The 25,887-nt window shown below is 41.7% G+C and overlaps 1 protein-coding gene and 1 pseudogene across 4 annotated transcripts in view; one reads left to right on the top strand and one right to left on the bottom strand.

The window, feature by feature from the left end:
• SETD4 (SET domain containing 4) overlaps positions 1-25,887 on the top strand; it is a 136,911-nt gene that overhangs the window by 105,102 nt on the left and 5,922 nt on the right. For 2 of the 4 annotated variants that reach the window (XR_009701236.1, XR_009701239.1), the window contains one exon: positions 24,995-25,027. The exons of 1 other annotated variant lie outside the window; for it this stretch is intronic. The gene's annotated coding sequence lies outside the window, so the exon portion shown is untranslated. Of the gene's footprint in view, positions 1-3,260; positions 3,326-24,994; positions 25,028-25,887 lie in introns of those variants that run through there. One more of the 4 variants, XR_009701238.1, reaches the window with a different exon arrangement.
• On the bottom strand, positions 748-1,157 carry LOC133093137 (large ribosomal subunit protein uL14-like; annotated as a pseudogene).

Below are 25,887 nucleotides of genomic sequence, written 5' to 3' on the forward strand. Positions count from 1 at the left end.
CATTGCTTTCAAGCTGGGAGAACAGACCATATAGGACAGAATGGATTTCCTCTACCTTAGAAAGTTTTTGTTGCTCTCCAGAAATAACATGGATACAACCAGGACCGACTACATAATTTTGGGGGCCCAGTGCAAAGTGAAAATGGGGCTGCTTGTTGAAAAGTAGGGAAAAGTGCCGTTAAAGGTACTAAAATATGAAGGTTTTTCCTTTATTTCATGACTCTCCTCTGCTCATACGCATCTTCCATTGTCCCACTGAATTTCACTTATAAAAGACAAATTGGAAGGTAAAATTATTAAGAATTTCAAGGTATGGACAGCAGAGCATTAAACCAAACATAGGGCCCCTTCCGAGTGTGGAGGCTTGTGGGATGATGCAGGCTGCGTTCCTGTGAAGTCAGTCCTGGATACAACTCACCAGTGAGTTGACAAGCAAGCTGGAAACCAGAGGGAATGTCTCCCCTCTTCCCTCTAGTCTCTCAGGTGGAGGTGTGCACAGGGATCAGGGCTCCAAGGTGAAATGGAAGGCACAAGGCTTAGTATCCAATGTGCCAGGGCATGAGCAATGTTTCTCCTCCTATTTCGTCCTCGGCTCACTGGGCAATGGCTTCACCATACTGTCTACCTTAGTGGAGAGAAGGTGGTTATTTGTTCGTGGCAGGCGATTTTATTTTATTTTATTTTATTTTTATTTTGGGGCGGAGCAAACTATTTTTATTTTTAGTTTTTTACAAATACACCAAAGAATCATGCAATGCTGCAAGCATTGGATGCAATCCTGGGCCACAAGTCTGCACGTTCTTCTGCAGCTGGTCCTGTGAAAGGCGGAATCTTTCTTCTCGCCTTACTGTTTTCTACAACTCCTGCATTATCTTCAAAATAAAGAAACATACCACCTTTTCTCCGGTAGGACTTTCGTTGTCTAATTACCACTTCTTTCTGAGCTCTGGTTTGCCTTTCTTGACTGCGGCCATCACCATGTCACCCACACCAGCAGCAGGAAGTCTATTCAGTTGTCCCTTGATCCCCTTCACAGAGATGATATGCAGATTTTTGGCTCCTGTGTTGTCAGCACAATTGATCACGGCTCCAACCAGAACACCCAAGGAAATCCAGAATTTCACACCAAAGGACCCACCATGTCCTTGCTTTGACATCTTGAATGCCGGAAAGCGACAAAAAGCTGGGCGATTTTATTTTGACTTTCCATTTTAAACATTTTATATCATTATATTTACGGAGTGTCTGCTCTATGATGATTTCTGTTTAGGGGTTGTTATCTTCTGGTCCTCATGGAGCATCCCTTCTTGTGAGGGGAGACATGCAATAAGCAGAATAAAGGACTAGATAAAATGTAAAGAATCTCAGATATAGAAGCGCTATAAAGGAAAGTTGAGTGGAGAAAGCAGGTGGGCATGGTAGGGCAGAGGCTTTACAATTGTCAACAGGTGGTTAGGGAAGGCCTTGCCTAGAAGGTGGCATTTGGATGAAGACCTACAGAAGAGAAAGGAAGCAGCTGAGCTGCCCTCTGGGGAAGATTGTCTGGGAGGGCCACGTCATGGCAAGGAGTCTGTGGTGGGAGCAGAAAACTTTGTTATTCATCGACCTTGCATGAGCTTTTGGTGTAAGTTTAGCTTGCGTAGATCTACGTGAAAGCATTCTTTCCTTCCTTTTTTTTTTTTTTTTTGGGTAGAAAAATAGTACTTCTCTGTCAATTCAGTTAAAAATGACTAAGAGTTTCTACGCTTTGATTGGATGTGGCCGCATCTCCTCGGAAAGTAGCACAGCTGGGTTCTGGTGTGGAGTCACTTCTATAGACTTCTCTTCTTAAAAGAACCTCTTATTAATGGCTGAGTTCAAAGCAAACTTTAGAAATCCAATCGATTTCTCATTTCTTACATTTTGTTTGGTAAAAGATTTTATGTCAGTGATTGCAGAATGAAGGTGCCAATAGGAAAATAATCAGTTTATAAATGGGAAGGCAATGAGGCATCCCCCTTTCCATCGTCCTCTCCAAGGTCAGGGCATGACTGAAATGCAAAGAAAATGCACTTGTACAGTACGTAAATGATAGTCTTCTGTGGAGGGTCATTAACCTCAAGACTCCCTCCCGGAGGGCAGTGTTGAAGGAAATGGCTTTGTGAGCTTCAGAAGAACGTGACATGATTGTACCTGGGAATAGAAGAATGGTGTCTGCAGTTCCATTAATTGGGATAACAATTATGAAAGCTTGGGAAGAATCAAGTTTCAGAGCCCACACTAATCCCCAGGAAGACTTTTCCCCTGGTGGATATAATATTGCTGTTTTTCAGGTGCATTCCTAAGATGTATTACATTTCTCAGACTCACTTTGTATAGGCTGCTGTCAGGGGCAGGATTTGGGGGTTGCCAGAAGATTCTTTGGTTTCATCCAGGCAACTCTCTGCTTTCCTGAAGTGTCGGTGAACTTGGTGGAAGCAAGGGTCAAAGCAGAGTTGACTTTTGTCTGGAAGCGTGAGTTCCGTGTCCTGGTTTCGATTAAACACAAGGCAGGAATGCAAAGGCTGTCTTCCTGAAACTGCTCATGTTTACACGTTGATAATGTACTTCTTCATGATGTTGACCCAGATGTAGCCATATCTCACCTGGTGACAGGGTATGCTTCCTTGATTGGCTGCTTTGGGATAATGAGCTTCTGTTGATCATGGCCTATGTTTTCCTGGGAAATGGAATATGAAAATAATGGACAAATTTCCCATAAGCCGAGCTGAATTCCAAGGACATGTAGGTAATCTACCTGATTCACTTTCAGAGCTTTACTTTGAATTTCTGTTGGTGTCAACAAAGCTGTCATAAAGAACAGCATACTTCACCTTCAAAAAAGAAAACTTCCATTAAAAAGGCAGACAGCTTTAAAAAAGTTGTCACTTAAGGCTCTTGTCTGATCGTTACCTGAGAATGAAAAACTCTTCAATGTAGCAAAAATATCTACTATAAACTAGTCGTTGGTTTACATGACATATTCCAAAATCCTTGTAGGAAACTTAGCATTTGGAGTGTCAGTGTGATAGAATATTGTAAATAACCAAAATAAACACAGTAACCTCAACCAAGGATGTTTCATTATTCACGTTGGGGTTGACTTTTGAAGCCTTTAGATAAGTAAGAATTGGCATGTGTTAGAAGCTGCTGTTTTTTTTTTTTCTTTCTTTTTTTTTTAGAAGTGCAGTTTTTGCAAGCTGAGTATGTCATTTCCCACCCTTTTCTCTACGCCTTTACAGGAAATACTAAGCCATGAAGATCATTGATATTTCCTGAAATTATATTGCTATTTCCTGTCTGAAGAGCTGTGAGGGTATGTCTCTAGAACACTGCTCCTAAAAGTAAGCACTTAATGATTCCACTGCTTATCTTTTTCAGAATATTTCACTCTTTCTTTTCTCTTTTTTTAAACTTTTTATTTTATATTGGAGTATAGTTGATTAACAATGTTATAATTAACAATGTGATAATTTCAGGTGTACAGCCAAGTGATTCAGTTATACATATACATGTATCTATTCTTTTTCAAATTCTTTTCCCATTTAGGTTGTCACATAAAACTGAGCAGAGTTCCCTGTGTTATACAGTAGGGACTTATTGGTTATCCATTTAAAGTATAGCAGTGTGTACATGTCAATCCCAAACTCCCTAAATATCCCTTCCCCCCCACCCTTCCCCCCACCGGTAACCATAAATTCGTTCTCTAAGTCTGTGAGTCTTTCACTATTTCTTTTCTATTAGGCAGAGACTGAGGGGAAGGTTAGGTCTGAAATGAAATTCAAAACGTGCATAGCCCTCTTCCTGGCCCCTTCATACTGGTAAGCCATTTTCTTGCCTCCAGAAACCACTGTCACTTTTGACAATCTCTCATCCATGTCTGGTGACACAGGTGACTCGGAGGAGACCGGACAGGATCATGCTGGAACTCCTTGCCTCTGCATTTCCACTTGGTTGGCCAGAATTGATGGGGGACTGGGAAGACACAGCATTTAGGCTGATTTTTGGCACAGAGAATGAAGGGAAGCCAGGCAGGACACTCAGTATAGGCCCATGTACCTCACACATAAAGAAGAACGTAAATTTAAGTTAAATTAACTTCAGAAAGCATAATCCAGGATGGCTTCAGTTAGAGCCACTAAGCTCCTTGCTGCTAGCTCTGTCTCTCAGGTCCCACAAACCTGCCCTTACCTCCATCCTTTCACATCAGGTCCTTCTTCCCTGTTTCAGTGTCTGTGGTCTGGTAATGACCACGTGCTCCATGAGGGAATTTCTACAGTTGCCAGAAGCTCAGAGATAAAAGCATCCAGAAGATTTTTATCTCTCAGCAGAAATGTTTTTCTGAGGACACACACATAGTGTCACCGTGACATTTAAGATCTTAGTTTATCATCCTTTTCCTCTCATGGAGAATAGTTCTAATCACTGGAAAACTACCAGCTTCTCCAAGAAGCCAGATCCGTTGGAAATCATGCAGAAATACCCACAGCAATAACAAAACCAGTAACACACAATAGGTTAAGAAGTCTCTGTGTACTACTATAGATAAAATAGATAAACAACAAGGACCTACTGCATAGCACAGAGAGCTATATTCAATATCCTGTAATAACCTGTCATGGATAAGAATCTGAAAAAGTATATGTATGTATATAACTGAATCACTTTGCTGTCCACCTGAAACATTGTAAATCAACTATACGTCAGTTAAAAAAAAGGCTCTGTGTAGATCTGTTTCTACTGACTTTTTAGATAGTAGCTAAGGGAGAGCTTCGAAAATATGATTTCAGCTGGCATATGGCATCACCTGCTCCAGGAGGCGAGGTTGCATGTCAAATTCCACTTCAGGAGGTATGTGCTTCTTAGACATGGCTTCCTGGCTGCTTGTGTTTGGACAGTGGGCATTGCTCACTGAGATGGTTCATTAGGGCTCAGGATGGTCTTCAAGGTTCTTCACTACCTCTTCTGCCATCTTGACTGGCCCCACTCCTTATCTTCCAGAAGACTGACTCAAAGGGCCAAACCACTGGTCAGCACAAAACTGGGTGGAAAGACCTGGACGGACTACTGGCTCCCCGAGGAGCTCGGGCCCTCTCTGCCTCTATGTCCTCACTTGGCCAGGCACAAGGGAAGGTCATCTGTGGAATGGCCGGCAGGCGGTCTCTCTAGGGGCCTCCCTAGATGGCTCACCTTAGGAAAATTACCTTAATTTCCCAGGCTTCAATTGGGCTCCAGGTCTGCAGGCTCAGGAATAGAATTGGGCTGACACATTAAGAGGTGGGCTCTTCTCTCTCTAGCACAGATACACAATTATTTCACTCAAGTGAAATTATACACTTGAGTCAATTATGAGACTCAAGTGTATAACCAGAATTCCAATCCATTGATTTTTCACAAGAAATATAACTGCAGAGAGGCTGAAGTCTCAAGAACTCCAGAGAGGTCATGCTACCTGGGAATGAAACCACAATTGGAAAGCAGTGTGGTCAGCCAGGATTCAGAACTGGGGTGTTAGTGATAAGGTTTCAATCAGAGTGAGGCATGCTGTCTGTAGTAGGTTGGATGGTGGTCCCCCAAAAGGTACATTCCTCTGGAACCAGTGAATGTGACCTTATTTGGAAAAAGGGTCTTTGCAGATGTACTTAAATTGAGTGTCTCAAGATGAAATCATCTTGGATTCGGGTGGGCCCTAAATCCAACCATCTTATTTCGCCCAAGTTCTTGGGGATAGTGATGATAGTGAAAGACACACTTCTGTGGAAAAAATATTCTGCAAGGGCAGAAGATATCAAAGTGTATTTTTTGTTTCCATGAGCATTTTCCTGTGAGATCTTGCCAGCTCTGACTGGTTCTATGACTTGTTTATTTTCCTAGGGCTTTAGTAGTAAAATCAACGTGATTTTCATCCTGGTGTACCGAGTCCACTTCTTCATTAGTTACGGGAACTGGATGAAAGAAAAAGCTCAGATGCAGGTTATCTGAGGTTGAGTGTAACTTTCTCTCCAAGGTCAAGACCACTCTCCTGTCTCCTCCAAAGAAGGTACTGACTCAAATGTCTTTCCTTATTAAAAGCTGAGTGTTTCTAAGAAACACATTTCATGGAGGATGGAATGCTTGTGCTGGCCCTTGGAGGATGAGTAGGAGTTTCTCTCCTGGCGATGAGGTGGGGTGAAGGTGGTCCAGGTGGGAAGAACGCACATGCAGAAGCTTTGATGGGGCTGAAACACTGGCCCCAGTAGGAGGGAAGCAGCCAGGAAGACACACTGAGTAGTTCCAACTGTTCTTGGTTGGTGACATAGAGCCATTGGGCAGGATTAGATTGGGGAATATCATGGTCGGATTTGCATTTCTGAAAAAGCCCTTTGGTGCCATAACAGAGAATGGGTGGGAATGGGACGAGGCTGGAGAAGGCAAGGAGAAAGCTAGCAGCCTATGGAACTAAATAGCATCAAAGTGGAAACTGGTGTTAAGTTGCAAGGTTTTAGAACATTCTACGTCTCAACTTATATTTCTTTTCCCATCCGTCTTTCAAAGATGTTGTAAAGCACAAATGAGATAAAAGTAGCAAGAGGTGTGCAAAAGCAACACTGTTTAGGAGCAGCTCACTAAGAACGACATGCTATTAGCCTGAATAGACTAGAATCACTGACCTCAGTGAGGCAGCATGGAGTAGGAGCGGGGGAGGTGGATAATGATGGGAAAGGCAGTGCTCCGTGGGCTGTATCGTGCAGGGCTTGACTTTCCAGTCTTTGCAGAAATCCATAATCCAGATGTCTCTTTGTTGAAGCCAAAACAAGCATTATACACAATTAAACCAATGGGACTTAGCAGGTATTTCTGGAAGGGGAATTAAGCCTCTATAACATGTAGTAAAACCCAAAATAGTCAGAGAACATGGTCAACAAGTGAGAAAGAAGTGGCCAGACTCTTCCTAGGGTTTAGGGCCACAGTTAGTTGTCACGGCATCTATGCTTCTAGTGCTGTGCTGGGCACATAGTAGGTGCCCATTAAATTAAAAAGAAATACACACACACACACACACACACATACATACACACATATAGGGAGCCCACAAAGCACATCAAGGGTCTCTTCATCATCTGGCAGTGTAGAGTTTTCTTTTCTCTCTAATATCATGCAACTGAAATGATTCAAGCTGAATCAAACCAATCAAGCATTTGCCTTTACAAATACAAGGAACTTCTGGCCCCTATTCTCTCTGGTTGTGCCTGCTTCCATCTTTCTTTTTCTTGGTCATTTGCAAACACAAGCTGAACTCTGAGCTTGGGAACCTTTTGCCCTTTTCTTCTTTTTTTGTTAGCTGAGTTTGGGAGGTAGACTGCTGAATAAATAGAAATTCATTCTGGGCCTCAGGGCTCTTTACAAAGGTAATTCTGACCTCCAGCCACACACAGAATATTGGTAATTTGACCTCAGTTTGATTTTCACATAAGCTGTCATTTTATACACCTAAAAAAAGCAAGGGAGGACATAGATAAAGAGGATATATTTCTCGTGGCAAATGGAAACAGAATCAGTTACCAAAAACTAAACTTGCTCAAGTGATAACAACCTATATATTTTCTTTAATTGTTATTTACAGGTGTGTATAGTGTGCTTCTATGGGGTCCGACACAAAACTCATAATGACTTTTGTGTTTGGCTATAAAATTTTACCTAATGGGCTAATATTGCTTACATGCACAAAGTAATCAGGTATTCATATACTTTATAAAGTATGTGTATTATTAATAAACAGAATAAAATATAACATTTTTCTCTGATTAAAAAGTAATCCAGGACTTCCCTGGTGACACAGTGGTTAAGAATCCACCTGCCAATGCAGGGGACACGGGTTCGAGCCCTGGTCCTGGAAGATCCCACATGCCACGGAGCAACTAAGCCCATGAGCCACAACTACTGAGCCCGTGTGCCACAACTACTGAAGCCCGCGCACCTAAAGCCCATGCTCCATAACAAAACAAGCCACCACAATGAGAAGCCCGCACACCTCAAGGAAGAGTAACCCCCGCTCGCTGCAACTAGAGTAAGCCTGCGTGCAGCAATGAAGACCCAAAGCAACCAAAAATAAGTAAATAAATAAAAAAGTAAAAAAAAAAAGTAATCCAAACTTATTTTAGTAAATCTGGAAAATACACAAAGGTGCAGAAAGCACCTGGTATCTATCACTCAGCTATAATTACCATTATTTGAAGCATTTCCTTTTTTCTATTTTCTATACATGTATAGAATCATTGTGTGATTATATATATATATATATGTATATATATATATATTACAAATACATAATTCTGAATTCTGCTTTTTTCCCTTTAACATTGATGTGCAAATAATTCCTCCATGTTATTGAATATTCTTTGACTACAGTAGGAATGGTTAAGGCTTTATTTGGTTAATTTTAGGTTATTGGATCCTTGACATGGCTAGATATTTGGTATTTCCAAGAAAATATTGCATAAAGGATCCTTTTCCCCTTTGTTTATTAAAAATAAAGGTATCTATATTTCATCTACAGGGCAAGAGATGTTTGAAGGGAATTAGGACCTATATGTTTTATATTAGGAAAAATGCAGTCAGATATCTGGCACTGCCTGTTCTGTTTCTTATTTATATTCTGTACATTGTATTTTTTTCTGGTAGACCAAAATCACAGAAGTAATTAAATTTCAGTAAGAGAAGTGATTTCTCCAAATCTGGAGGGTTCAGCTCTAGATGATGTTGAATGTAAATGCAATATTTTACAGAGATCAAACCATCCCTGCTACACTTGTGCCTCCATTCCATGGCACCGGACCCGGAATTATAATCACTGAGGGTGCAGAGGGGTTAGGATTTTAAAGGGTAGAGTGACGTGTTCATCAGACAAATGATCAGAGGCAACACAGAGGCGTTGGAGTACACAGGCCAGTAGGTTACTTGTTAGGCAAGGCTTGAGGTCAAGGACAGAGGTAAGAGTATATGGGGAAGAACTTCTGCTTTTACGGGGTAGCACCCTCAGTTTCAACTGGCTTCATTGGCTACACCTCTGTACCAACTAGGTGAAGGGTTAATTTAAGTAGAGAGGAACCCACATTGACATATGCCTGCCCCATCTTCTAGGAGCTGAGGCTGTCCCTCTTCATAGTCAAGTAGGCATCAAGAGACCCACAGGCCAGTCGAGAGGACTCTCAACATGAAGGAGACAGGGGTCTGACCTGGAGAGTTTAGACATGGAGAGATTAGACATGTCTGCTCCTGGCTGGAATGGCCAGGGGCACTGAGCTGGATGGGGACAGTAAGGACTGCTCCTGGCTCCACTGGGCAGGTGACCCTCAGTGCTCAGAGCATGTGGGGTCCCCCTACCCCCTCCAATCGAGGCCAAGGAAGAGAGTCTTCTGGTCTCACCTGGGGTCACTGGTGCCCCGTCTGCCCACTGTCTAACTCACATCAGCTCACTGTGTGTCTCATGGGTGCCCCTCAGTTCTTTGCCAGTTAGGTTTCTGAGTTTAAGCCACTCCACTCCTGATACCAAAGTCTGTATTAATTTCCTATGGCTGCTGTAACAAAGTGCCACAAGCTGGGAGGCTTAAACAATAGAAATTTATTCTCTCCCACTTTTGGAGGCTGGAAGTCCAAGATCAAGGTATCAGCAGGGTTGGTTACTTCTGAGTGCTGTGAGGAAATCTTCCATACCAGATCTCTCTCCTTGGCTTGTAGCTGGCTGTCTTCTCCTTGTCTCTCTTCACATCATCTTCCCTCGGAGTTTGCCTGTTTCTGTGTCCAAATTTCCCCTTCTTTTATAAGGACACAGTCATACTGCATTGGGACCCACCCTAATGACCTCATTTTAACTTGATGACCTCTGTAAAGACCTTGTTTCCAAATAAAGTCACACTCTGAGGTACTAAGTGTTAGGACTCCACCGTATCTTTTTGGGGGGACACAATTCAACATCAAAGGTCCTCACCTACGTGAGCTCAGGAGGTCCTGCTAGCCCTCAGTAAATCCTGTTTTTTGACTGACTGTATCTCTGACGTGAAGTTTGAGTTATGTGTCTTTTCTAAAATGAAAGCAGCAGAGCCCTTCAAAACACTTCCATTTTGAAGGATTAATTTGACATTGGTTCTTTACCTGGAGAACCTGTGCTGTTGGAGGTTGATTCCGTGTTGATTCAGATCAATGCAAGGAGAAAACAGAAGTCTTTTAAAAAAGTGTAATAGAAGTTGATGCAGGACACATCTGGGTTTAAGCTAGAGTTATCTGGCTACTGATTATCTCAGTGGGTCACCATCCTGGTGTGTCATGGTGACAGTAAGTGTCCTTGTGTCCAAGTCTGTGTACCAGACGCTACTGTGGACCTCCTACCTCAGCTCCACTGATCGGCTGGCCTCAGTGGGTCCTAATGATACCATCTGTGCTCTCAACCAGTGTGGAAAACTAGCAGAGCTGCCTAGCATACCGGTGAAGAGATTAGTGTCTGGAGGCAGTCTGACTGGGTGGTAACCAACTGTGGGACCCCAGGCAGGGGACCTAAACTTTCTCTGTCTCAGTTTTTATCTGTAAAATGGAGATAGTACTAATATTTACTATCTATATCATGGGGTTGTTATGAGGATTAAATGAATTAGTATTTGCAAAGTGCTCAGAACTGAGTGTGACACTTAATAAGCACAATGTGCATTTGTTGGATAAAAATAATGATTGAAAGCTTATTAGATGCCAGGCACTGTATCAAACGCTTTAAGTGCAGTATTTTTTTTTTTTAATTAAAAACATTTGTATACATTTTAAAGGTTACTTTCTGTTTACAGTTATGTATTACCAAATACTGGCTATGTTCTCTCTCACCCCTAAATTGCCCCTGCCCACCCTCCCCACTGGTAACCACTAGTTTGTTCTCTGTGAGTCTGCTGCTTTTTTGTTATATTCACTCATTTGTTGTACTTTTTAGATTACACACATAAGTGATATCATACAGTATTTGCCTTTCTCTGTCTGACTTGTTTCACTTAGCATCATGCCCTCCAAGTCCATCCATGTTGCTGCAGATGGCAAAATTTCGTTCTTTTTTATGGCTGAGTGGTATTCCATTGTATACCACAATCCTCTTTATCCATTCACTTGTTAGGTGCAGTAGTATAACAATGCTAGGGGGTTGGTGATTCTTATCCCTACTTCACAGAGTAGGAAACAGCCTCAGAGAGGTTCAGAGACTATTCAAAGTAGAAGAGGATTAAGAGGGTAGAGCCAGGCTGCAGAGAGAGGTATGTCTGACCATCTGCCCCAGCTCTTCACCCCTGCAGTGCTGCCTGCAAATGTGGCCTGAGAAGTGGTTCCCCTTCTGTTAACAAATGAATCAACAAGTACTCCTTGGGTGTCTACCAAGTGGTGGTAGGTACATGTCCACAGTTGGACAGAATAATGATGACATTTATACATTAAAGACACTTGAATGTCAGTTCTCATTAGTCACTTGAAGAAGGTCTGTGACCTTCTTTGGAGTCACCAACGATTATGAGCAAATCATGATGTTTGTGAATTTTATCCTATTTAAATTTTGAATGAAGCCTCTGTAAAAGGTTTCACAGATGATGACTTACAACTGAGTATCCTCCCTAACTTACATTATCTTATCTTATTTTTACATTATCTTACGTTATCTTATTTTCTAATACAGATCAATCAACAGGACCCCATATGTTAGAGTTTGTCCCTGATGAATATCCATGCACAAGTGTATCTGATGTGATTAGAGTTCAACCTGTTGGAAAGGGGAAGGTAGAGAACATGTGTGATCTGTCTATCTTGGACCAGTAGATGGTCTAGAAGCGGCCCACGTCAGCCTCTGGGAACCATGGATGGGCCCAGGGCATATAATCACGGGAGTACACAAGTGCAAAAGTCCCATTTTTCAGCCGACTGTACAGTTGCACAGATAGGAAAGGTGTGTTGGTGGGGAGAATGTTTCCGAAAGGTGAGTTACCATGAAATTTATTATCCAAACCAGGACTCTTTTCAGAATAAAAGAAGGTGCTAATAATCATTATGACAGGTTAACCGGTGTAAACTGGGACTGTCCTGGGCTAACGGGGCGATGGCTAGCCTGCAGCAGGCTGCAGGGCTGAGAGAGACCTGGGTGCAGCCCTGGGGGGAGGGGCAGCATGATGGTCCCTACTAGGGGCTGCGAAAAGAGCACAAGCCAGGGCTGCCTGAACGCAGGTGTCGCTGGGCCGCTGGGCTGTCCCGATACGGACCTGCAAGTGCTGTCGTGAACGGAGGCACGAGAGAAAGCCTGTTTGAAAGTAAGTTCTAAATCTGCCAATGTGATTAATTACCATACCTCTCTCAGTAATTTCTCTGGGTATTTTTCATTTGGAAGCACATGGTCCTTTCTTCTGACCTAGCGGTGTTGACCAGTTATCTCAGAAAATTATCATTATCAAAGATTGTGTGTGTGTGTCAAACAGGTGTGACTCAAGCCCTATCTCAGTTCCTCCCCGGGCGGGCTCAGCCTGGTGTGGTGCTGGAATTCAAAGCCAGGTGGAAGATACCTGTTGAGAAAGAGATGGTGGCAGGGGTTCAGCTGTGACAGGTAGGAAGTGTAGTGTGCTCTCCACCTTGGCTTTTCTGCAGGCAGGTACCGTGCAAGGGGTCTGCACTTACTGCAATGCAGGTCTGGAAAGAAATGTCACAGGCTGCTGGGATAGAGAAGCAGGGCTGTAAAACAGATCACAGAGGCTCAGCCAGGATGCCCTGTTGTAGGCTGCAGGGGTTTGGGAGGGCTGCATGCAATGGGACTCTGGTGATTTGGGAAGGAAATGAAGAGGGACAAAAAGATATCAAATGGCAACAGTTAAACATATTTTTTAATTAAAAAATTTTGGCCAGATTTGTTCATCTTTTTCATCTAAAGGGTTGAGATTTTTCCCAAGGAAAGCCATCCTGCCTTCAGGGCACATGGCAAATGGTAAGACCCAGGTTGGTCTCATAATCTGTCTTTTTTCCAGACTCCCCCATCCCCATCACTATGTCTTTTCCTGAAATGTGCATAACGTAGAAGGGAAGCTTATTTTCACTTACTGCATTTACGGAATAATTTTATGTTTCTTGGTCTTTGCTTTTAAAATGAATAGCATATCCTGTATTTCTTATTCACCAAAACCTCTAAGTAGGATAAGCTCTAAGTTGAGTTGCTTTTACTTATATGGGTCTTACGAGATCTGGTGATTTGGACTGCCTTCGGCCCTCCCTGGAAGAAAGGTACCAACATTTCTTATGATTGCTCACAAACCTCTCTAGCGCTCGAGGTACAGAGTACGGAACTGTTTTCCTTCTCTTATAAGGAAAAGAAACGTATGATGGAGTGATTTGCAATGTACCATTTTATATGTGCAATACATTATGATATAATTGAAGATAAAATACAGCTTAGAATTTCCACATATTGATATTTCTTAGTGATGGGAGGTATTCAGAGATTAAACACACACACACACATGCACACAGAGATACCTTTCCACTCTTAGTATAGAGAAGTTTCCGTGTACAAACTATTGATAGTATTAAGGAGACCTGAATTCAGAATGTTAGTTTTATATTTTCTTTTGGTTAGTTTGTAAGCCTGATGCTTGAACTGATTAAAGTAAAGAATGTTATGAAATTAATTTCTAAACTCATCAGAACAAAATTTATATAAACTCACTTTAAAAGCACTATTTCTGTTCTGCTCAGCCCTCTGGGTTGGGAGAGGGAATATGGGGAAAGTGTTATAAAAATCAAAGAAAAAACCCAGCCTTTTGCAAGGATTGCAAATTTGGAATTACTGACAGAATATTCTTTTAATCCTAGAGCTTTTGGAAAATCATCGTCTTACCATGGGAAAGCAAATAATTTGGCTTTCCTTTGAGAGATGCTCTGTTTTGAATGTGGGACTTTGTTTTGTGTTTCATAAATAGAGACAGCAGAAGAAAGACATTTTCTAATGAGGGATATTTACAAATTATGGAAAATTCTGATACAGATGTGATACAAATGATGGAAAATTCTTCTTTTGTTTGTCTTGTTCTTCGTATTCCCCCAAACTTAGCTTGGTGCCTAGCACATTAGATGTTTAATAACAGTTTATTGAATAAAGTACAGTTGCAGGTGGATGGCACATTGCTTCCTCTCTGTGGTCTGTATGTTGTCCTGTTTTTCACTCAACTTGTCACTAGATGTCTCTCGCTGTCCGTGCTAGATCGGCGGTACTTTGCATACGCATTAATGCATGCAGATAACGCCTGCAGTCCGGGCTAGGGAATCCTGTTGAAAGAAGGGCTCAATTCTCCTTTTTCGCTGGGCACCAGTTTCAAGTGCTCTAGACGACTTGTGTACACAGACAAAGCTGGCGATGTTCGTGTTAAGTTGTTGGAAGAAGGAACAGAAGGGGCTATTCTCCTTTAGTCGGGATTAGAGTTCTTAGTTCTGAGTTCTTCCCTATCCTGGAAATGTTAGGAAAATTTTAGAGTCAGCTAATTTTTAAATTAGCCAGGCACAGACTTGAGTCATTGGTGTGAACACTCCCTCCTTTTGTTCCCTCCCCTCCCCCTTCTCCTTCCCTTCTCCCTCTCCTCCCCTTCTCCCTCCCTTCTCTTTCTCCCTCCCCCTTCTTCTCTCCCTGGCCTTCTCTCTTGCTCACAGGCTCCTGCACACATACACACTTTGATGGCACTTTCTGTGTCAACACACGTGTGCTAGAGCCTTGTAAGTGTTGTTTAGGAGGAGAGTACATTTGTTGAACTGCTTATCTGTGATTACTGGGGGGCAGGATCGTCTGCTGTTGAATAGACAGGACCCGCTCTACTAATGCTGCCTTGTGGTCAAACTTTGAATTATCAAAGTAACCGAAATCGTTGGGCTGGTTCCCCGGACTGTCTGTAGTGTTTCCCCTGGGGGTGCAGACGCAGTCTTAGATGGGGGATGCTGGGGCCTGGGGAGAAACAGCCCACAGGGTTGTGGTCATTGCAGCCTTCATTGTAGCCACTTTTCACATCCATGTGCTGGGCTATTGTAAAAACAGTAGAATTAAACAGTAGAATTAAAAAAACAGTAGAATTAAAAAGGAAGAGTTTTCTGGGATAAATCCATTTCTTTGAATAATATATACTCCCCACCCCTCGACTATGGAAGTGATACATTTCCAGTGTAGAAAACTTGGAAAAAACAGGAAAGTATCATGAAAATAATAATCCTTACTGTTTTAGAAACAAAATTGAAATCAGATTGTGTTTATAATTTTATATCCTTCTTTTCCTATTACGTTATATCATGAACATACCCCTGTATTATTACTCTTCAAAAACCCAACTTTAAACGGTAACGTATTATTCCATCTTTTGCCCGTGCTTCACTTTGTTTAATCATTTTCCTATTGGTGGACACTTAGGTTGCTCCAAATTTACTTCAGAAATGATGCTGAAATAAATATTGTTAGATATACATTTTTCACATCTCTGATTAATTCCTTAGAATAAATATCTGCAATTGGAATTAAAGGGAGGACACATGTATTCTTGATATGAAAGCAGAATGCAAACTTTCTCAGGAAGAATTCTCCATCCTTTTCGTTATATGTTTTATTTGTTATATGCTGGTATTCTTTTTTGTTATAAACTCGGGGCTGGATCAGGGGATTCTGATACTAGGATTGTACCTGAAGTCTGGAGAGTGTTTCTCATGTAGCATCTCTTCACATAAGAAAACATTAGGGGTAGGAAACCTGGATTGTTCTGTTTTGAAAATAAACTATTTTTCTCCTGGTCGTACACCAGTAGCATGTATTTCCTGCAAACTTAACTCTGAAGGGTTCTATCAGAAAAGGTTGCTTTTCATAACCCTATTATATGGGCTCAGTTACCCAGCTTTATAGGGTTGAGAGGGTCTTCTGTCACTTGGAGGGACCTGTGAGTGGTCACCTATGAATTATTAAGGATGCCCATCACTCAAGGAAACACTTTATTCCAATCACTGTGGTGGCTTAATGTAGATGACAGACGCAGGGCTCGTCCTGATCTAGAATTTGGAATCTAAAGGGCAGAGTTTTGGGGGTGGTCCTTGTAACACTCCACATGTCTTCACCAGATAGGACACATTTTATTTTCATTTTCCAAAAAAATCCAAAATGTAGGGGTTTGAAATGTGACAATTACTATTGAGAAAAGCTCTTTTTTTAATTTTTAAAAGATTGACATTGAATTAAAAGGATATTTACTCTTTAAAGCCTTTTTAAAGTAAAAATAAATTCATTTCTAAAAGTCAGCTTTTGGTATACAAGAGCACCTCTTAATGTTTTTCAAATGGCATTCCTTTAAAAAAAATAAATTAAATTAAATATGTATTTCCTTCCTGAAATCTGGAATGCTTCTGATTTTGGTATTTTGGGAAAAGGGCAGAAAGTGTTTTAAACCTATGTATGCACAGGTCTTTTAACATTCTTTTTGTGCTTTGGATTTCACAAATTATGGAAGTTATGGCTCAGAAACAACACAAAAGAGGAAACAGGAGTTCTGTTCACTGTTCCTTTCCTGGCCGTCCTGTTGGTATACTGACTGTCAGATTTCCCACACTATTCAATGTTCATTGGTGCGTCTAACTGCCTCAAATGACACAATGCCCTGGAATCTGGCCTGGCATGAGCCTCGGGCACTGTTGGACAGGGCTGGTCTGGGCAGCGTGCCCGGGGAAGTTGGCCGGCAGGGTCTTCCTCCTCCGTGGTGGATTCTTGGTCACCCCCAGTCCTCTGTTGCTGAGGCCTTCGTGGGATCCTGTGCTGCTCATTGCTGGATTCCACCCAACTCCACCCTCTCTGAGCCCAAGGCTTACATACCTTCTCCATCAGATTTCACCGTGTTCTGTAGACCCAGCAATCCGCTTCTGTGTGAAAGCTGATGATGTGTGGAAAATGACCTTGATGCTGTGGCAGCCTCTAAGACCCTACCAGGCAGGCTGTCACGGAACAGAAGGGCTCACAGACCACATAAGATGCTCAAATCATATGGTTTATTCAACCAATTCAAGACATGCAGTGAAAAGCAAGGAGAAATTGATGGGGTGATGAACGCACTTAGGATCCAGTGCCTGCAGGGTGGAAAGACCATAATTCCAGGATTCTGGAACCCTGGGCTACGTTCTGACTGTCCGTCTGCTGCATCAGCCTTGCCTGTCCATGGTGTGCTTACAAGGACTAGAGCTGAGGTTAAACAAGGTGTTCAGTAGATGAAAGGTGCCTGTAACCAGCACATCCTTGCTCTATTGGAAAGATGTCCAACCAGTAGCTGTAGGTCCGCAATCAACCTGCTGACTGGTTGTGTTAGGCAGAATAATGGCACCCAAGGATGCCCACGTCTTAGTCCCTAGAACTGTGAATATGTAACTTTACATGGCAAAGGGACTTTGCGATGTGATACAGGGGCTTGTGATGGGGAGGCTATCCTGGATTATCTGGTGGGTTCAATGTAATCACAAGAGTCCTTTTAGGAAAGTGGGAGGCTGGGGAATCAGAGTTACAGAAGAAGATGTGATGATGGATGCAGAGGTCAGAGAGATGGATGTCTATTTGAAGATGCTATACTGCTGGCTTTGAAGATGAAGGAGGCGACCATTAGCCAAGGAATGCAGGTGGCATCTAGACGTTGGAAAAGTCAAGTGTTATGGACTGAATCGTGTCTCCCATCCCAGTTGAATTCATATGTTGAAATCCTAACCATCAGTGCCTCATGTTGTGACCATGTTTGGAGATAGGGTCTTTGCAGAGGTAATTAATTAAAGTGAGGTCGGGACTTCCCTGGTGGTTCAGTGGTTAAGACTCCATGCTTCCATTGCAGGGGGTGTGGGTTCGATCCCTTGTCGGGGAACTAAGATCCCGCTTGCCTCAAGGCACGGCCAAAAAAAAAATTGAGGTCACTAGGGTGGGCCCTAATCTAAAATGATTGATATGCTTATAAGAAGAGAAATATTTGGATACATCCTGTATGACTATACTGTTTCAAGATATACATATCGTCTGGATTATGCTATATGCTTACTCACTACCTACGGCTAACACATTGTTTACTGAACACATCAATGAATTTCATCTGCCTTGCACAAGCCACTAGCTTACTTACCATCTACGTAATATACCCTTTGGGTTTCAGCCACCCCATTTATTTTTCTTGTCTTCTATAATTGTACTGAATATTTAAAAATACAGCAAACACGTTATAGCTGCTGTGTTCCCAGGGTGCTAATACATGAACAATATTTACATTTGGAAATGAAGGTCTCTGTAGACAGTGCTACCCTCACCATCATCCTGGCAATGAAATGGGGGAATTCTGTGGCATATGGAAGTTATCAATCTCTTCTACTCTGTCTTCTTCTTCTTCCCCAGCTAATCTCTTCTTTGAGCCTCTGGCCACACTTTTAAGTGTTGTCTGTGTCTCTTTTCCATCTTGGCAAACTCACATGCAGTACGTTATATTTCTGGGTTTCAGCTATCCTCTAATTTATTGTGAAGCCAATAAATAGTTCTTTATTCTAGCATTTAAGGTTGTTGAAAGAACTAAGGTTGTGTCAGGTAAAGTTGTGCTCTTCTGTGAAATGACACTAGTTATGTATCCAGAGTGAATCATTTAAAGAAAAAAATTTTTATGTTGAAATAACCAGATTTATAGAAGAGTTGGAAAGATAGTACAGAGATTTCCTGTATGCTCTCTACCCCGTTTCCCTTAATTCAGCATCTCATCTAACAAGGTATCTTATCAAAACTAAGACATTAACATTGGTACAGTACTGTTACTCAGACTACAGGCTTTATTCTGATCTCTCTAGCTTTTCCACTAATGCCCTCTCTCTATAAAGAATCTAATCCAGGATACCATGTTACATTTGGTCATTGTGTCTCCTTAATCTTCTCCAGTCTCTGGCAATTTCTCAGTCTTTCCTCATCTGTCAAGACCTTGACATTTCTGAAGGAACTGGTCAAGCATTTCTCAGAATGTCCCTCAACTTGAGTTTGTTGGATGTTTTCTCATGATGAGACTGGAGTTATGGATTTTGGGGAAGAAGACCATGGAGATGAAGTGCTTTTCTTATTGTTTCATATCAGGAAGACATGATATCAATATGACATTACTGTTGATGTGAACCACGATCACTTGGTTGGGTAAATAATTTTAAGTGATTAATCAGCACCCTTTTGTCGCGTTCATTTTGCACTCAGCACAATGCTAGGCACTTATTGGGTAAGAGAATTGAGAAACAGCGTAGAAAATAACTCAGAAAAAATGGGTAAGAAAGTATTCTTTTTTTCCAGCTTCACTGAGATATGATGTACATAAACTGTGTAAGTTTAAGGTGTACAACATAAGGGTTAGATGTATGTACATGTGGTGAACAAATCACCACAATAAGCTTTGTACACGTATCCATCGTATCCGTCATCTCACATAGTTACAATTTTTTTTGGTTAAAATTTTAAAAATCTAATGTCTCAACAATTTTCAGAAAGTATTCTTTATAAAATGTACAAGAAAATTATTAAGACCTCAACTAGATAAGTAGGGAAAGAATAAATAATTCACAAAGGGAAAAAGTACACATTAAGAAAACCTTGGAAAAATGTTTAGCTTCATGGATAAACAGACAATAATGATCATATCCTAACATTTATTATAAATATGGGACACAAACTTAAAATCTTAATTAGAAAGTTGGTATAACCATTTTTTAGATATAGTATGACCACAACTATTTAAAAATGTGTAGAATAAAAAAGACCAAGTCATAGAATAAATGTTAATAGTGATTGTCTTTGGATGAAGAGTTTGTGGGTGATTGTTTTTCTTTTTTTGGCTTTTCTATGTTTTTGGAAAAGTTAACAGTGAGCTACATTAACTCAGAAGCAATGTGGGTTAGTGGAAGGAACACAGAAGTTAGAGTCAAACCTGGTTTGAATCCTGATTTTGCTACTTAAAGGCCTTGAGAATGTGGGTACGTTGGCACCTCAGTTACCTTATATGCCAAATCAGAATAGTGCACTAATTTTGTAGATGTTTGGGAGATAATTAAGTGATACAATAAATCACTTTGGAAGCACCTGGCACCAGTTATATTTAACATTATCTTTCTTAAAAGATGTGGCGCCTGCCCTTGGAATTTTTATAATCTCCTTAGAGAGACAAGATTAAAATACATTAATGGAACAAAGTACTGAGAGTAGTGGGACCTCGCTGTAGCTATTGTAGGAGTTCAGAGGAGGTGAATAAAGGTGGAAGAAAGCCGAGGAAAGTTCTAAGAGGCAGGTGGGACTTTTGCATTCATTCAACAATGAATACGTTGAATGTGTAGACACCATTCTAATCATTTTGGATGCACATTCATCAAAATATTTATTAAGCGTCCACCACATGCCAGGTATTATTCTGGGAATTGGTGGTAGAGGGGAGAACAGAATAGACCAAAATACCTGCTTTCATGGAGCTCGTATTCTAGTGGAGGGAGCCACATAATAAATAAACAGGCAAAGTGTGTATACATTAGTGCTATGGTGAAAACACAGCAGAATGTGTGTATGTGTATGTTGCAATGTTAGGAAAGGTGACTAAGGTGCTTACTGCTCACACACAAAGATGAATAAGAGATCTCCATGCCTTCTAACAGCTCGCTGGGGAAGAGAGTCTCAAAAACACAATGGTTAGCAGTCAGCAGGGCAAGTGCTATTCTATAAACCCAAGAGGATGAAAGACAGACTGACAGACTTTGCCTGGGGACTTAGGGAGGTCTTCACAGAAGAGGTGATGCTTCAGCAGAACCTTGAAGTGGGACAGCAGTTCCTGAGGCAAAGGAGAGTAAGAGGGTGCCCCAAATGAAGGGAGTATGTCCAAGGGCACTGGAACGTGATCGGGTGTGGAGTCTTGCAGGACACTTGGGTGAATTGGGAGCATAGGGTAGGGAGGGTTTGAAAGGTAGATGGGGACCTGAACATGAAAGGCTCTTCTCAATGGAGATGGAAAAGTTTGGATTTTATCCTATAGGTGAGGGAGGTTGCAGAGTTATTTAGTCAGGGATGTGCCTGAATAGTCCTAGCATTGGAAATCAGATGGGTAGTGACCTCATTAACTGAGATGCAGAAGACAGTGGCAGAGAAGGTTGAGAGGAGAAGGGAGATGAAAGTGAAAGAGGAAAGAGGGTGAGAGAAGGGAAGGTACTGAGTTCATTGAGGATCTGCAGGGTCTCCTGGTGGAGTGCCCAGTGCGGCCGGATGGTGATGCTGAGCTGAGTCAAGTCAGGAGGAAGGGTCTAGATCTGAGTGCACCTCAAGTCTGTAACTGGATCTGCCTTCCTAGGGTAGTTGACTCCACCCCCTAAACCACAATATCTTGATTAGATTAAATCAAAATCTTGAAAAAATTAAAACAAACGGCACCCGTTTACCCTTCTGTAATGTGGAGCCCGTGGCTTCTTTTACAGGAAAGTTAGATAAATAGGAGAATACAGTAAGTCCCCTACATACGAACAAGTTCCGTTCTGAGAGCACGTTCGTTAAGTCCAATTTGTTCGTAAGTCCAACAAAGTTAGCCTAGGTACCCAACTAACACAATTGGCTGTGTAGTACTGCACTGTAATAGGTTTATAATACTTTTCACACAAATAATACATAAAAAACAAACACAAAAAATAAAACATTTTTAATCTTACAGTACAGTACCTTGAAAAGTACAGTAGTACAGTACAACAGCTGGCATCCAGGGGCTGGCATCGAGTGAACAGGCAACAAGAGTTACTGACTGGAGGAGGGAGAGGAGGTGGGAGATGGTAGAGCTGAAGGGTCATCAGCCATAGGAGATGGAGGGCAAGCTGCAATTTCACTCACGCCTGACGTTGATGGCACAGGTTCTGGTTCCTTGCTGGATTCAATTCTATCTACCCTCTTGAAAAAAACAATCCAGTGATGTCTGGGTAGTAGCTCTTTTTTTCTCGTCAAAGATGACATGGTAGCGCTGGGTTGTGTTCTGAACGGCTGCTGCAACCTTAGCGTACCGTTCTACATTTGGGTCCTGTGCCTCAAAAACTAACAGTGCCTCCTTCTTTTAAAAAAATTAATTAATTAGTTAATTAATTTTTGGCTGCGTTGGGTCTTTGTTGCTGTGCGCGGATTTTCTCTAGTTGCGGCGAGTGGGTTTCTCATTGCGGTGGCTTCTCTTGTTGCGGAGCATGGGCTCTAGGTGCGCAGGCTTCAGTAGTTGTGGCACAAAGGCTCAGTAGTTGTGGCTCACAGGCTCTAGAGCGCAGGCTCAGTAGTTGTGGCACATGGGCTTAGTTGCTCCACAGCATGTGGGATCTTCCTGGACCAGGGATCAAGCCCACGTCCCCTGCATTGGCAGGTGGATTCTTAACCACTGCACCACCAGGGAAATCCCAACAGTGCCTCCTCATATAAAGAAAATCCCCTTGCCATTTCCTGCATCGTGAATCTCTTCAGTTCTTCAGTTACTTCTTCTTCCTCTTGTCTCTCTTCGTCCTTTCTCTGGGCCTCCAGTTCCATCAGGTCTTCATTAGTAAGCTACACAATGTAAGTACACAAAAGCACAACCGCTTGTAGAGGATGCACACGCGTGACAGTGTACGCCAGGCACGTGAACTGACTTAGTGATTGGACATGCGAACGCACATTCTCATCTTTGAAAGTTTGCAACGTGAAGGTTCGTATGTAGGGGTCTTACTGTATCTGTGCTCTGCCAGCTCACACTGATTATTTCCCAGCTAGGTTTTCTACTTACGGGTTTTAAAAGTATCATTACACAAACTTTTTTTTTTTTTTTAGTGAAGGAAATTAAAAGTAGGCACATAGACTCAAAGAAGCCAAGGTCATCCCTTTCTCGCACTTCACAACCCTGCTTTTTTAGATGCTTGTGTTTTCTGTACATTTTCCTAGCTTTCAGAAGTAACTTCTGGCCATTTTCTTCAAGTTGCAAATCCCCAAGGCCTGAACATTTACAGTGTGTTATTCCTGGGGGCCCCCATTCCCTTTCATTCCAAGTCTGTTCTGGCTTCCTTACCTGAATTGCCTGCTGATGACATTTAGGCTTTTGTCTCAGGACCCCTGAATCCAGAAAACTGGTTAACTCTCTCCCAACAAGATTTTGACCGAAGTTATCCATTAACTATTTTTCTTTTTCTTTTTAAAAATTGTAAGTTTATTTGAACAAAAATCTGCTCCAGCTGGGCAGCGCAAAACCAGAAGGGCCTAGGACTGCCCCCAGCGCCTCCACCTTCAGCTCTTTTCCGTGATTCCTTTCCTTCTTGAAGGATATCTTTTGGCTGCCGTGGCCCTGAAGGGGTTGGTGTAGCCCCTCTCTCTTTCACACTTTCTGGCTTGCTGTTGTCTCTGTGTGTGCGTGTGTGTGTGCGTGTGTGTGTGTGTGTGTGTGTGTGTGTGTTTCCATGACTCTTTCTCCAGAGGCTGCTGGTTGGAGTGAGCTGGTCCAGCCCCGCACTGGGAGGCGGGCGGCTTCCTCCCCACAGGGCAGAGCTGCTGTCACTTAGTGAGGTTCACTGCCTTGTCAGATGCTGGTCTTTTGCTTCCCTTCCTGTTTCAATTGGAATGAATCACATTTGAAAATATTTCCATCCTTTTAGTGACTACCTTGAATAACACATATTTTTCATTAATATTTACCGTAACCAACATTAACCTTGCTCTTTTTCTTTTCTTTTTAAAATTAGCACAATTATTTCTATTATTATCTAGTTTCCCTCAGTCTCCAGACTTAGTTACATTAAAATGGATTCCTGCCCAGGTAAATTGAGAAATAGTCTTTTCTAATTTCTGGAGACTCAGAATTCATTGGTGGACATAGAAAACAAACTTACGGTTACCAAAGGGGAAAGGGGGGAGGGATAAATTAGGAGTATGGGGTTAACAGATGCACATCACTATATATAAAATAAACAACAAGGATTTGCTGTATAGCACAGGGAACTATATTCAGTATCTTGTAATAACCTATAATGGAAAAGAATCTGAAAAAAGAATATATATATATATATATATATGACTAAATCACTTTGCTGTACACCTGAAACTAACACAATATTGTAAATCAACTATAGTTCAATTAAAAAGGAAGTTATAAAACAAAATCTCCCAGTCTGGAAGGTTTCCAGACTAAATATAGAAACTTGAGAGAAAAAAAGAACTCATTAGGGGAAAAATGAAAATTATGGTGGAAAAGTGTAGAGAGTTGCCTAATAGATTACTCCAAACTATTTTCAATGGACTTCCTCCTCAACTGTCCTGCTCCAAACCATGCTAATTACAGAGGGGTCTCCAACGCTGAGCTTTGAGTTAGTTCAAGTATTTTATAACAATTCTTCGAAATGGGAGAAAAGAACCAGTCTCTCCATGATATATTGAGTTTTGTAATTCCAAGAGACTATTGTCTGCTAAAAATCGACCTTCTGTGCCCTCCCTCTCCTGCCCTTTTAATGGATTAAGGGAGAATCATTACAAAACAGTGGAATTTCAAGACAGCTGCGTTCACATGCCTGCTTTCTGAGTGGTTGGTGGCCACCTGCTGCCGAGAAGCTGTTTCAGAGGGGAACTGGACTAACTTCCCTTTTGAGCAAGAGTTGCAGCATGTAAGTGGCATCAATCAAAATTCCTCACACAGTCGCATCCTCTTTATGAGTGCGCTTCCTCAAAGACCTCTGGGCGTACACTGAAGGTGTTAGGCAGAGCCCTTTCAAAATCCAGACGTGTTTTCCAAACAAATGCCAGATTTCCTGGGACTGTTGGTTGCAGTTGCCTAGTCCACAGATATAGTGCATCTAAGATCGTCTGTCTGGATAATCTTCCCTTTTCAGTGTTTATTTAAAGTGGAAGTGATGTTATCCAGACCCTGGGTACGAATGAGGTCATGTCATGAAGTTTCATTCTGATGTTGTTTTCTCCCAGTCCTGTGGTGACATCAGGATCTGAACACGGATGGCTTCGATGACATTTGAAGGTCCCTGCCATTTGTAACCTTCCATGATTGTTGGGAAATCACTGGGGAGAAGAGGATGTCACGTAAGGTGGTAGGTCAACCCGTCTAGTCATTCGCAGTCATGGCAAGATACCATGGAACTATTATTAGTGTGCTCTGAAAAGACTTCTCTTTTGCTTTTTTCAGAAATAGATTTTATTTTTTTTAGAGAAGTTTTACTGCACAGCAAAACTGAGCAGAATGTACAGGGATTTCCCATATACCCCCCCACCTCCACATGCATGGACTCCCCCGCCATCAACATCTCCCACCAAAGTGCTATACTTGTTACAATTAATGAACCTCCATTGACACATCAAAATCACCCAAAGTCCATAGTTTACCTTACAGTTCACTCCTGGTGGTGTATATTTTATGGGTTTGGCCAAATGTTTAATGGCGTGTATCCACCATTATGATGTCAAACAGAGTAGTTTTGCTGTGTGTTGTTGCTTTTAAAAAATATATATTTTGCTGTGTATAGAATGATTTCTTTAAGGTCCTACCTGAGAAGATGAATGGTTGAATTCTATTTTTCTGCTAAGATTTTGGGCAGGAGAATGTTTTTCATGAATGTCTCATGAATTGTTAGTGGATATTCTCTGACAAAAGGGTTCCATGACCGTATGAGTTTGTGAAATTCTGGAGAAAAATCTGATGGAGTCATCATTGGGTATTTATATCGCTATTCTGATTCGGACATACAAATATACGATTTCTAAGTCAATTTAATTATCTAATTAAACCTAAATTTCACTTCTGAGAGAGTGATGAAGAAATGAACCATGGACATCCTAGCAATCTGTCCTCATATCTGTTTTTA

The sequence above is a fragment of the Eubalaena glacialis genome, chromosome 6 (assembly GCF_028564815.1).
Source record: "Eubalaena glacialis isolate mEubGla1 chromosome 6, mEubGla1.1.hap2.+ XY, whole genome shotgun sequence".
Taxonomy (NCBI): domain Eukaryota; kingdom Metazoa; phylum Chordata; class Mammalia; order Artiodactyla; family Balaenidae; genus Eubalaena; species Eubalaena glacialis.